The sequence below is a fragment of the Vulpes vulpes genome, chromosome 6 (genome assembly GCF_048418805.1).
Source record: "Vulpes vulpes isolate BD-2025 chromosome 6, VulVul3, whole genome shotgun sequence".
NCBI classification, from domain to species: Eukaryota; Metazoa; Chordata; class Mammalia; order Carnivora; family Canidae; genus Vulpes; species Vulpes vulpes.
In genome coordinates, this window is record NC_132785.1 from 100,955,694 (window position 1) to 100,969,224 (window position 13,531).

The window sequence follows — 13,531 nt, forward strand, 5'->3', positions numbered from 1 at the left end:
TCATTCCCATCTCAGGTGAAATAATCTTTCTAGTGAACCCGGCACTAGAGTTACTGGATCAACAACAAAAATAAACTAAAAAACATGTAGGCAAAGCCTCCAGGACAACTTTTAGCACAGATAGTATTTTTCAGAAGGTATGAATTTTACATATGGTTTTGTAACCAATTAGCTATTAGTCAAGTGACTGAACTTCTCTGGGCCTGTGTTTCTTTATTTGTGACATTTCCTATATAAAATGACACTAGAAGGGATCCCTGGGTGGCTCAGCAGTTTCGCGCCGCCTTCAGCCCGGAGTGTGATCCTGGAGTCCGGGGATCGAGTCCCACATCAGGCTCCCTGCATTGATCCTGCTTATCCCTCTGCCTATGTCTGTCTGTCTGTCTCTCTCTCTTTCTCATGGATAAATAAAATCTTTTTTTAAAAATGACACTAAATTTAGTAAATCTAGTAAATTTATCATCCCTAGAGTCCATACAGAGTCATTTTTCTCAAGAGAGAAAGAGTTTGCACCACGTTATCCACACTCTATTGCCCAGAAACCTCTGTCTTCAGTACACACCAATACCAATACATGGACAGCAGTCTGAATTTCTACAGCCATGAAGAGCATTTATTAAAAAAAGAAAGAAAGAAAGAAAGAAAGAAAGAAAGAAAGAAAGAAAGAAAGAAAGAAAGAAAGACTCAAGGAGATTAGGTAAAGTCATACATAAGTACTGGGAGTGAGATGCTAAATCAGGTTTGCCTCAATCCCAAACTCACCTCGTAGCCTACAGGCTATGGACCTGGGAAAGAAGAGTTCCTGAAATAGTGAATCTCCAGGAAAGAAGAATGGAAACTCTGGGCATCCCATGGAATTTGTAGAGAAACAAGGAGACTTTTAGAGAAACTACCAGAGACAGAAAATATAAAGTTTTTAGTACCAAAGCAGGTGGTAGACCAGAGGCAGCTTAAGGAAGCTGTCCTTAGAATGGGAAGTCCAAAGAAGGCGAACTGTAGGCTGAAGTAACCAGAATGCCAGAGCATAGGGAAGTCTGTCAGTCCAGACTCAAGTAAGCACAAAAGGAAACATTTCATGCCAACACTCAGTGAGGAGTCTTAAGCACTCAAACAGAAAAGGCTTTGTCATGTTACTGACCAACTACCCTGCTCTTGGCAGTTGTAATTTCAAATAAGTAAGGGTATTATATATTATACCCTTACTTATTTGAAATTACAACTGAATTTACAACTGAAATTACAACTTATATATATATATATTTTTTTTTTTTTTTGAGAGAGAGAGAGAAAGAGAAAGAGAATGGGGGAGGAGTAGAGAGAGAAAGAGAATAGAGAATCTTAGGCAGATTCTTAAGGCTTGATCTCATAACTCTGAGATCATGACCTAAGCCAAAATCAAGTCAGAAGCTGAATCAACTGAGCCACCCAGGCACCCCAAGGATCTATATTGATTAAAGTTCTTTGGTTGCAAACAACAGAAACTGATGAGAGCTCATTTGAACAGTAAAAAAGAAATTTGAGGAAGCACGTGGGCAAATTCACAAAAATTAAAGAAAAGCTGAACATTAGACCTTAAAACAATCAGAAATAAAAGCAACCGGGGCAATCTTAATAGCAAGACTAATGCGCAGTCACCTCAAGTCATTCCTCCAACCACTTTCTATTCTTGGATCAATCTGTTTAAAATTTAAATTCCTGAAGAGAGTATCTGGTTGGACTACCTTTTCATGTGCTATGTGCATGCATGAACAAATGCACCCACTCACCACATGCTAAGAGATTGGAAGTCTTGCAGTATGGGAAGAGTTATTATTACCAATAGAAGAAAGGATCCAGAGCAGGTAGAAACAGTAGATGTCTACTGAAGGGTCTCAACAAGACTAAGAAGGCAGATGTCTCTCCGGGATCTACCTAGAAAATTTGTGAGAGCTACCAGTTATTCAGAGTTGAAAGGAGTCCCAAGCAAGCAAGTGCTTAGGAATGAGAGAGGCTCATGAATCAGACATTCAGAACAAGACACATAGATACCAAGCTTGGACAGTGTGACAAAATTTCACCTCAGCCAAGATCATCTTAAATATTTTTTGCTATGGTGGGTCCCATTCAGAACCTGGATTAGCCAACCTGGTGCCTCTAGAGAGAGAAACAGAGCGGGATATGAGCTGTTTAGGAATTGAGTAACTGAAAATAATGGTAAGCCTTGCCAATGACAAGATAAAAAGTTGAAACAATTAGTTCTGCTCTTAGAGAGTAAGTGGGCACACAGTCAAACAGGACAGGAAGTATTTCTGGGAGCCTCTGGTTGTGCCCCAATGCACAGTAACAGATTCAAACACACACACACACACACACACACACACACACACACACACACACCACCTGGTATAAAAACAGGGAACAGCCACTGTTGTCCTCAATCTCTCCTTACCTCTCTTCAAAGACTCAGTTTAGTATCCTGGGCTTTCGAACTGTCCTCCCCAATTCTTTTATATATTAACAAATTCATGCACAAAGTGGTATGCCTTTGCATTTTAAAACCTACTATCTTTTTGCCCAACTCTGGAGTAAAATATATTAAGACATCATGAAAAGAGTACTTTATTTGGTGTCAGGAGACTTGGGTTCATGAATCTAGGCTGAACACAACGTTAAGCTGGTCTCCTTTCCACTCTCCATTACCACAGACAACATGCAGGATGAGGAACAGTGTTCACTCATCCCTCCCTCACCTTGGTCACTCTCTTCCCTTAGGTCCGATGTTGGTCCTAAGCTGCTCTACCCTACAACTAAATCATATCCATCTTTCAGGTCTGGCCTAAGCAAAGGCAATGAGGCATAAAAGACTGGATCAAATTGCCCCAGTTCAAACCCCAGCTCTACCCGTGATGAACCTTAGACAAATTACTTTGCCTCTCTGATGCTGTGTTTCATGATCTGTAAAATGGAGGTAAATGTACCTCTATTTCAAGACGACCATGAAACAGTAGATGTAGAAAGAAATGCCCACAATAGGCATAACCTAATAGCTGTTATCATTCCCTCTTCCATAAAGCCTTCCCCGACCAACCCTTTCCAGAGTAAACTCTCATTTCTCCCCTATCTGTGGTGCAAATTCCCTGTATCATTTAGATAGTCATCAAGTGCTCTGGGCTGCCAAAATGTTACCTTTCTTCTGACACCTATATCAAAAATTGTCTCTTTAAAATGTACTCTTTAAAAAACAAAAACCAAACACCTTATCTGACAATGCATGATCTCGTGTGCTCCTTTTCCAGGAAATGTCCTGCTAATTCAACTCCCTCAACGTCATTAAGTCCTATGACTTAGCAGGATGAGTAAGATGTTCCAAAAAGACTATTTTGAGTAAGAAGTTTATACTATACCCAAATATATCCAAATCTGTGCTCATTTTCCTTTTCAATTTAACCCAGAAATGATTTTCATGCAGATATGCTTAATTTCTGAACCTCAGAACAAGCCCTTATTTCCTTACCCTCCGAGTGAGTCACTTCTCTTTTTCTGCCACTAATCCTACCTGCACCATCCATAGCCTGGCAGTCCTGTGTCCTAACTGTTCACGTCATCCTCTGTGTCTTGGTGATGCTCAGCATCAGGATGCTTTATCCTAGGACAGACACAGACATGGGCAGGAATAAGAGCCAGGCTTCATTAGAAACTCTGCCCACTCATCCCCTTTCACGCCTCCCCAGGCTGTTTCATTTGAGTAAAATATGCAGAAAGTGAGGAAGTTTAAGAGGCCCACTACCAATTCAGCAAGTTCAAGCCAGAGACACAATCTGGCTTTAGTGGAAGAGATAAAAGGGCATGGTTGATGGCTTCCCTGAGTGGGAGAGAAATGAAGTCTGAAAGCTGTTTCTGCTGACTTTGCTCATTGTCAGGTGTCTGCAAACAGATCCTTAAAACTTGAGCAAGATCAAAGGACTCATCAAAGACCCCTTTATCAAAGCTGGAACTCCATGTAGCATGTGTTAGCAACCATGTCTTCTATCCGCACCCAGGAGATAGTCTTCAGTCCTGCTTATTGGTGTAAATCAAAAAATACCCAAAATAGGGAAGGGAGAAAATGATAAATGCCAGGGAAATCAAAATCCCTGAAAGCTTTATGGCCTTTTGAGACTCCTAAGAAAATCTCTACTTCCTTATTCCTTCTTTTCCAGCAAGACTCTTACTAGCACCAAAAACAGATTTATAGTTCTTACTATTGGTAAAAAGTAACACATGGAATGCCGGCAACGATAATACACAACATACAACTATATCCAAACTCTGTTCTGTGGGCTTACATTCAGAAGAGATCAAGCACTGAGATAGTGATAAGAGAAAAGACACTAAGGCCCCAAGAGCAAAAACATGCAGCTGTATTTACAGATGTTTTCTCGCTTTCCCCACCAGGCTACAGGGGAGAGTGGTGGGATCAGCCCCCAAAAGACCGCCTTGCCCATAGTAGGTTCTCCAAAAATTGGAAGAATTGCACTTTGTTTTAGCTACTTTGGAATGCTGGGCATAAACAGATGGAGTTTGCCCTGGTCACAGAAGAGAAATGGGCAGAAAGGAAATGCCAGAGGCCATATCTATTCCTGGAGAAGGACAAAACCATGACTGGCAGAAAAACTTCCCACCGCATTTTCTTACAAAGCAGAATGCAGGCTATGAAGGATCAGGCTGGATACTGACTCATAGCAGACTCGGTACTGCAGTTAAAGTTCATGCATTGCTTTCTCCACATCGTCTCCAAGGCCAAGCGCCAAGTAGAAAGAAATAGATGAAAGTTTCTCCCTAAAAGATCTTTGTGAGACAACAGATGATGACTTTAACAGACTCAAGGTTATGAACCCAGATGTATTTTCCAATAAGAGCAGAAAAATAGAAATCAGTCTCGGACATTGCCAAGCATCATGATGCCTTTGTCAGACAAGTCTTATCTTAATTTTAAAAGCATTTAATAAATGGGATGCTTCTCTACTGTGCGATTTCCTAGTATTTTTCATAGAACAAAACCAAATGTTGCAGAACTTGAGAAAACCAAAAATCGTAGAGTCCAATTAAGGTTTCAGGTGAGAACTGTATTCTCTCAAATGAAGTCTTTTCATGAAGAAACTGGATCCTCAGCTCCTACAATATTTGGGGCTTGGCTACAATTAGCCTTGCTCTTCCTTGTGGTTTCTGACCCTTTTCCAGGAAGTAACAGCTGAATGCAAAATTAGGATGAGAGCTTACTGCGGGAGGGGGCGGGGCAATCACACCTGGAAGACTGTTCCAGAGAGTAGTCCCTCCATGAGATAAATCCACACACTTCAGTGACAACAGTGGGAAATGTTCTCAACAGACTTGCGACGCGGCCACCACTGGGGTAGGGTGGGGGATGTCACTGCTTGTCAGACACACAGCGCTTACTTTGGTTTCTTAAGAAAATAGTACATGCCCTTTCTGCTTCCCACTGAGAGTGAATTACTCTTGCCTGCGCTCAAGCAGAGAGAGGCTGACTGGGCTGGGAGCACTCAGCTACAGCCTATTAAACTGAAGTTGCCTTTAAAGTTGGTTAATGACAAGAAAAACTGTGTTTCCATCTCTCTCTGTATATCCAAGTTCAGACACAAGAGAAAAAAGTTTGTGCAGAAAAATGCCTTCATTTTATAAATTTGAATGTTACTGACTTGACATCTAAAGACTCTTAAAATAAAAACACATCTTGAAAATGATTAAATCTATATTCTATGATGATTCAAATGCATGCCTGCTTGCTCACACACCCACAAACAAAATGACTTTCCTGGAGGTCAAGCTCTATACAGCAAAGTTGGGCAAAGGAGGTAACATGCCTTTCCTCCCACTCTGTATCATTATCATTGGTGGTTAGCATTTACACAGCACTGTGCTCTTGGCTGTTTTTCATAAGCATTCCTATCAGCTGGCCCTCAGCAGTAACCTTCCTTTAGAAGTCAGGTTAGAGAATGCTATTTGCACACGAGACACATAGAGGGCTGACGATCTGCCCAGCATGCCAAATCAAGAAATAATATCTGAGTATATAACTTTAGAACTGAAAATAAAATAGATAGTCACCATATTCCCAATCTCGGTTGTTAATCACCAAGGCCATTTATTCCCCAAAATTTTCAGGCCAAATTTGTAAAATTTTATTACTTAATTCCTGATATCTTTCTCTTTATTCACTATTGCAATCTGCTCTAGGTACTCCTAAGACATTTTCTGATATCAAGTAACTTAATATAAAAAAGACTACATTCTTGGAATTATCCTCCTATCTCTGAGTCTAACAAAGCCTAGTTTTGTTATTTATTTTAATATTCAAAGGCCATATCCATACTTTAATTGTCCAAGTCAACTGACCTAATTATTGCTGTCATATTTTAACCATTGTTTAATTATTTTAGAGAAGTAAGAGTTGGTAGTTGTATATGCCCCTGTCACAGTTTTAAAAGACAAAGGAACAATTTCAACTTTCTATAATTTTGTATTAGCTTTTGATGGAAAGTAGAAAACAGTGAAGAAAATGCAAAGCAAATACAACATCATGTGCCATGATTTGTCAACTGTAGAGCACCATACAAATGTTTGTTGCTGTTAATGATGAAAGGAAAGAGGAAAAGGAAGCAGAAGAAGAGGAGGCAACTGTCATTTCCCTAAAGAAGCACCAAGCTTCATTTCTGGTCCTTAGTTTCACTCATATAGATGATCAGCCTTGGCTAATCCTAAACTGGTTTTGAAAATGTTAGAGTTACGACATGACTCGTGGCCTGATGTGGAAGTCTAAGCTTCTGATTGGATATAAGCTGACCATATAACATGTATTTTGTTAGAGTAACAGGATCTCAATCATATATTTCGTTTTTGATCTTGGAACTTATCAAATGGCAGGGAGATACATAACATCATAAAATCTAACTGGAAATAACCTGGGACTAACTTGTTCTTTTCTGAAGCACAGGACACTGAAAACATCTAGTTCCTTTTCAAAATCAGAACATTCAATAACCTGCAGTGATTTTAACTATGTACAAAATGTGATAATTTTGAACTCCGATTATAACCCATTACAGATTTTCCTATCAAAAATCCCACCATAAAAATGAGCACTAGCTCATTTACTTTGGGCCTAAAGAAAATCATACAATAAACTACAAATAGCTAACTGTGATTCCTTTGTTTGTGTTATTCCCATGTGTATCTGCACAGAGAACCCATAAGTAGCATGCAAAGAGTACCTTCACCCCTTTTAGATGCCCTCTTTTCTGGTGCAACACTCATCCTACCATTACCTCCAAGTATTTATTTCTTTAACTCGCGCTGCTGTCTTCCCACTATGCACCACTGCTGCCACCTCCAGTCTCTGTTATCTAGCTCGAGTCAGTGACTCTGTACCTAGACAGCTGTCTCATCAACCAGCCACTCCTGAAACATGGGCAGGGAGACTGTGTAGTATGCTGAAAGGACCACAGACTCTGGAGTCAAACTGCCTGGGTTCAACCGCACCTTTGCCAGTTTCTAGCTATTTGACCTTGCAGTAAATGGCTGAACCTCTCTGTCTCAGCTTCCTCCTCTATAAAACACGCACAATAAGATTGCCTCCCTACGGGCTGTCCTAAGGATTGAATGACTGAATATATGTAAAACGTGTACGAGTACTACCTGGAATATAATAAGCTTTATGCAAGTCTGAGGTATTTTTTATTGTTAAGGGCAAATTTTGAACAACCTCGCTGATTTCCTATGATAGTCTGGAGGCAAAAAATAAGCCTCTGCCTCTCTCTGGACAGGCAGGCAGTTTCCTGAAAACCCTGTGCTCCTGAAAACTCTCTGGCCTTTCATACACACTACAGATAGGACAGCAGTCACCATGCCCTCCAGTACAAGCACTCCCTGGATTCTATCCATCTACCTGTCACTCATATATCACCTAACCAATCCTTCTGGCTGCCACCATTCACTCATGAGGGTCCCTAGGATGGACAGAGAGATTCAAGTGAAGTTTTTTTTGGCAATGGAGGAATAGGATTGTTACTGTCGGTAAGAGAACTAAGCAAGCAAAGTCTCTTGTCCACATCCTGCCTGAATCCTTCAGAAAGGAAATATGCTAGAACCCCTACAAGTCTTTCCCCAGAAACATTTCCCCTTCAGCTCCTCATTATGTGATTCTTCATAAACATCATCCTACCCTTCTCCTCCGCCTTGGCATAAATGTCCATTCAGTTCTTCTTTAGCCAAACTCTGCTATTTACTTAGCTGTTGGATCTCCACTCTCTCCATAAGGGCTTTTTCCTCTCTGAAAAGCCCTAAACACGCTCATTTCTCCCCAACATTTCCTGCAGGTAGAAATTTATTTATTTTTTTAAAAAGATTTTATGTATTTATTCATAAGAGACACACATACACAGAGAGAGAGAGAGAGAGAGAGAGGCAGAGACACAGCAGAGGGAGAAGCAGGCTCCATACAAGGAACCCAACATGGGACTCGATCCCAGGACTCTGGGATCATGCTGTGAAGGTAGAAAGTTAAAGTCATGTAGAAGGGGGAAGAAGCAGTTGCCAACAGAAAAACTGTGTTGGGCAAGCTGGAGTCTCACTTCACCTTACATTTCTGACCAGCCTGCTTCAGAGGGTGCTCACATCACATTTGCTGCTTTACTCTTTCCTTAGAAGGAGCCAGAAGGATGATAGGAGCCAGAAATAGTAAACATGGCAGGTCTACTTTGAAAACTGACTTTAGGATGACATTTTTTTTCCAATGGCAAAGAGTGAAGACAAGATATCAGCAGGCAAAGTGCTAGCCCTTTTCCACTTATAAAAAATTTAATAACAGGCTACAAGCCAATGACCTATCATATAGAACAAATTATTTTATACCATGAAGGGGAAGTAGTAAATAGGTATGCTTGACAATAAGATCTTGGGACCCTTGGGATCCCTGGGTGGCGCAGTGGTTTAGCGCCTGCCTTTGGCCCAGGGCGCGATCCTGGAGACCCGGGATCGAATCCCACATCAGGCTCCCAGTGCATGGAGCCTACCTGTGTCTCTGCCTCTCTCTCTCTCTCTCACTGTGTGCCTATCATAAATAAATAAATTAATTAATTAAAAAAAAAAAAAAGATCTTGGGACCCTCAAGGATCCACAAAGTACCTCACTGTAATTTTTCTTTTTTAATCTTGTGACTTAATGAGATGCCTGGGTGGCTCAGCAGTTGAGTGTCTGCCTTCAGCTCAGGACGTGATCCCAGAGTTCTGGGATCGAGTCTCGCATTGGGCTCCTTCATGGAGCCTGCTTCTCTTCCCTCTGCCTAAGTCTTTGCCTCTCCCTAGGTCTCTCATGAGTAAATAAATAAAATCTTTTTAAAAAATTGTTGTGAGTTAACAGCAATTACATCTTTAAAAAATAATGTAAACATTGCTATATACTGAATGTCTGTGTCCCTCCCAAATTCATATATTGAACCTAATGTGATGGTGTTTGGTAGTGGGACCTGTGGGAGATTAGGTCATGATGGTGGAGCCCTCATGAATGGGATTAGTGCCTTTATAAAAGGGGCTCCAGAGAACTCCTTTGCCCTTCTGCTGCGTGAAGACACGGCACTAAGAAATCAGCCCTCACTAGATACCGAATCTTGAGGCTGCTGGACTTCCCAGCCTCCAGAACTGTAAGAAATAAATGGTTGCTGTTTATAAGCACTCAGTCGGGATCCCTGGGTGGTGCAGCGGTTTGGCGCTTGCCTTTGGCCCAGGGCGCGATCCTGGAGACCCGGGATCGAATCCCACATCGGGCTCCCGGTGCATGGAGCCTGCTTCTCCCTCTGCCTGTGTCTCTGCCTCTCTCTCTCTCTGTGACTATCATAAGTAAATAAAAATTAAAAAAAAAAAAATATATAAGCACTCAGTCTATGGCATTTTGTTATAGCAGCCAAAAGAGACTAAGACAAGCATATTTTGGGTCATAGGCTTCTAAAGTCTCAAAATCCACTAAAGATTGAGCAATGTATAAAAACAGTTCACTCTTGAATAAAAAATATGGGGAAAATGTATAAACTCTAGGTTAATAGATACACATAAGCAAATGGAAGCCAAGATAAAAGTGTCTTTGAATTGGTTCTGTCAAACTTTCTATGAAAATTCTCAATTTTTTTTTAGATAGTGTCATTTTCCTGAGTCCTATCCATAATTTTTATGGGAAAGACATGTTCCCCAACTCACAGTCACTTAGGTGATTCTGTCAAGACCAGTTTTCAAAGACTTCTCTCTTTGTTTTATTGAGCTAAACTGAAGCTGATAACCTAGGCTCAGGTGGTAGCTCCACCTCTAATTTACCTTGTAATCCTTCTGAGGTTCCTTCCCTCATTTGTGAAGCAGAGGTGATGACAGGAAAGAAAAGCTCTTTGTAAACCCTAAAGTAACACCTCTATTCTAATACAATGCATCATTCCAGGGACACTTATACTTTCTGAAAAGACTACAAAGGCAAATACTCAACTTTTTGTACTTAATTTTGATTTGAGGCTTCCCAATCCTTGATCCCTTAAATTACTGTAGTGAAAAATGCATCCCTCCCCTTTGCTTGAATCCTTATAAATAACAGAAGGTTTTCAGCAATTTGTTAGGGGAATGAACAGCTAGCATTCCCACACATATTTTGCAGAGCTGAAAAGTTGGACCGGCAAAAAGAGAGATGCCTTGCTTATAAATGGGATTAAGCTATAGAACAAAATAAAGATGATTATTTCTTTCATCACAACCTCCATAACAAAGCTCTTCTCTTTTATTCATTATGGACAGATGATTATGCAACTCAACAAATACTGATTGCAATGATGGTAATGGGCACTGTTCCTGGCCCCAGATATCCAGCAGTGACAAAAATCAAGGCCCTGCTCTCACAGAGTTTACATTCTAATTGTGGGAGAGGATGGAAACAGACAATGATAAATAAAATGCCAGGAGTGGTGCTAAGTAGTATGAAAGAAAATAAAGCAGGCCTAAGGAGCAGAGTGAAAGGAAGGAAAAATTCTTCTCTATCCTCAAGGTAATCCAGCGGGACTAAGAATTAAATTCACATGAGACAGATTAACAGGAGAAAAAAAAGCCAAAGTTTTATTATGTATACACGGAGGCCCAGTAATGACATGGAGACCTCAAGAAATAACCAAAGTGGCCGTTTTTATATTCTTCACAGAGAAATCATAAATCTCTGAAGAATTGACAGGACCAAAAAGAAAAAAAAAAAGAACTTTAATTTTGGGAGCTTCAGTTAGTAAGGAATTCTAAACAGAATTTGGGCTGGGGTAGTAATTTAGTAAAAAGTAAGGAGGGTTGTTTATGCAGCCTTCCAGGCTCTAAATTTCCCATCTCTGGGAATAAGGACGGCTACCTCCTGGTATAGAGACAGTGCCTTTCACATGGAAGATGTAGTCCCTGCTTTCAGGGGGACAGAAAAGGGTCTGAGTATCCTTGCATAGGTTGTCTCTTAAGTAACTTTCATATAAAGTAATCAATACACCAGAGTGGCACATTTTGGGGCAGGCTGCCCTTCGCCCCGACAAGAGCATGCTGGCGGGAGGTGTCCAACAGGGTGGTTGTTCCGTCTTTCTCATTAGGGACACTGACGCTGAGGCTTGAACACAGGGAGGCCACCAGTCATCAGGTACATGGGGTAGTAGACCCCTACCAGAGGGAACAATCGTGAAACCCCAGATGCCAGGGGACGTTTTACTGCCCACCTGCTTGTGCTCACCCACCTTTGTCCCACATTCTTCCTTAAGCTCTTCTTTCCAGCTTACCTCTTAACTCAGGCGAGGGGAAAGGGAAAACCGTCCCTCCAGGAAAAGCTGCTGCCCTGACAAGACCTCCAGCCCGCTCAATCACAAGGACCAGTTAGAGCTTAACTCCTGCCTCGCGCCTGCGCAGACAGACCATGGCTAGCCTCTAGAATGACTGACAACCACCTCTAGGTCATTAAAATACTAAAATCTCCGCCCCAGGAGGAGCAGGAGCCTCATTTACATAACACACGATGCGACCTCCTCTGCATATGATAAGGCTTCCTAACTAAATATTCATCCTAACTCTAAATAAAAGGAACCCATACCCTCCTGCTCAGGGGAGTCACAGCTTTGGAAGCCATTTCCTGTGATCTCCTTATCTGCTGCAAATAAAGCTTTCATTGTGCGACTACTCAATCTGGTGCACTTTCTGACTCATGGAGGGGCAAACTCATGTTGTTTCAGTTCCAGGAGCAAGGGTGCTGGTGATGGCCCATGAGGTCAGAGGTGCAGAGGGTCAGGGCGTATGCAGTTTGCATTCTACTCAGAGAAGAGAAGACATTATAGGCTTTAGTGCAGAGGAGTAATATAACCTGGTTTATATCTTTAATGGATTTCTCCGTGGAGTGTATATTGGAGGAGGGGAGCAGGAGTAGAAGCAGAACAATTAGGAGGCTGCTGGGATCTGCAAGGTAGCAGGGCAGGTGATAGAAGTGAGAATTCTCATTATATTCTAGGGGTTGCTAATGGACGGGGTGTGCAGCAAATGAGCAAAGGGGGTGAAAGACAAGTACACTGATTAGAAGAACGGAGATGCCAGTGCCTGAGAGGAGGAAGCCTACAAGAGGAGTAAATCTGATGGGAGGAAAGAGAATCAAGATTTGTTTTGGACATGGTAAGTTTGAACCGCCTGTTAGAAATCGAAGTGGAGATCTAGGGGCTATTAAATATGCAAGATTGGGAAAGCCTGGTTGGCTCAGTTGGTTAAGAGTCCCACTCTCGATTTTGGCCCGAGTCATAATCTCAGGGTGGTGAAATCAAGCCTCATAATGGGCTTGAGCTCAGTGCAGAATCTGCTTAAGATTCTCCCTCTTCCTCTCCCTCTGCCCCTCCCCCTGCTGGTACATGAGGATGCTCTCTCCCTTCCTCTGTCTCAAATAAATACATAAATCTTAAATATGCAGGTTCAGTTTCGCTACCTGTAAAAAGTTCAGGAGAGAGATTTGGGCTAGTGATAAAAACTTGGGAGTCATTAGGGTAAGGTTCCCGGATTTAGAACGGAAAGTTACAGGGCTGCCTATTATTGGTTGTGTATCTGAAATCAAGTTTAACTGGGAATCCTGTATTTTATCCGTCATCCCTGTGAGTGGGGCTAGCTGAGATCACATAGAAAATTAGTGTGAAAAGAGAGAAAAGTGGCCCTGGGATTAGGCCCTGGGGCATTGTGATGTTAAAGAGATCAGAAAGAGGGGCAGGAGCCAGAGAAAGGACCAGAAGGAAAACCAAGAAGCATGGTGTTCTAGAAACCAAGAGAAGAAAGCATCATAAGAAGGAAAGAGTATCAACTGTGTCGGTTGCAACTAATAGCACTGGATTTGACAATGGAGGCAAGCATGAGAGAAGAAATGTCAGATTGGAGTGGGTTCCAGAAAAAATGGGAGAAGATAAACTAGTGAGAACAAGAACATAAACAATTACTTTTTGACTTTTACTATAATGGGGAGTATATAAATGGTAGGGTAATTT

At 41.5% G+C, this 13,531-nt stretch overlaps 1 long non-coding RNA gene across 1 annotated transcript in view; it reads right to left on the minus strand.

The window, feature by feature from the left end:
* The window catches only part of LOC140599381 (uncharacterized), a 212,650-nt gene extending 200,774 nt beyond the window's left edge, over positions 1-11,876 (minus strand). The window contains exon 1 of the long non-coding RNA XR_012002203.1: positions 11,804-11,876. This is a non-coding gene — a long non-coding RNA (uncharacterized lncRNA). The remainder of the gene's footprint in view (positions 1-11,803) is intronic.
* Positions 11,877-13,531: the final 1,655 nt, after the last annotated feature.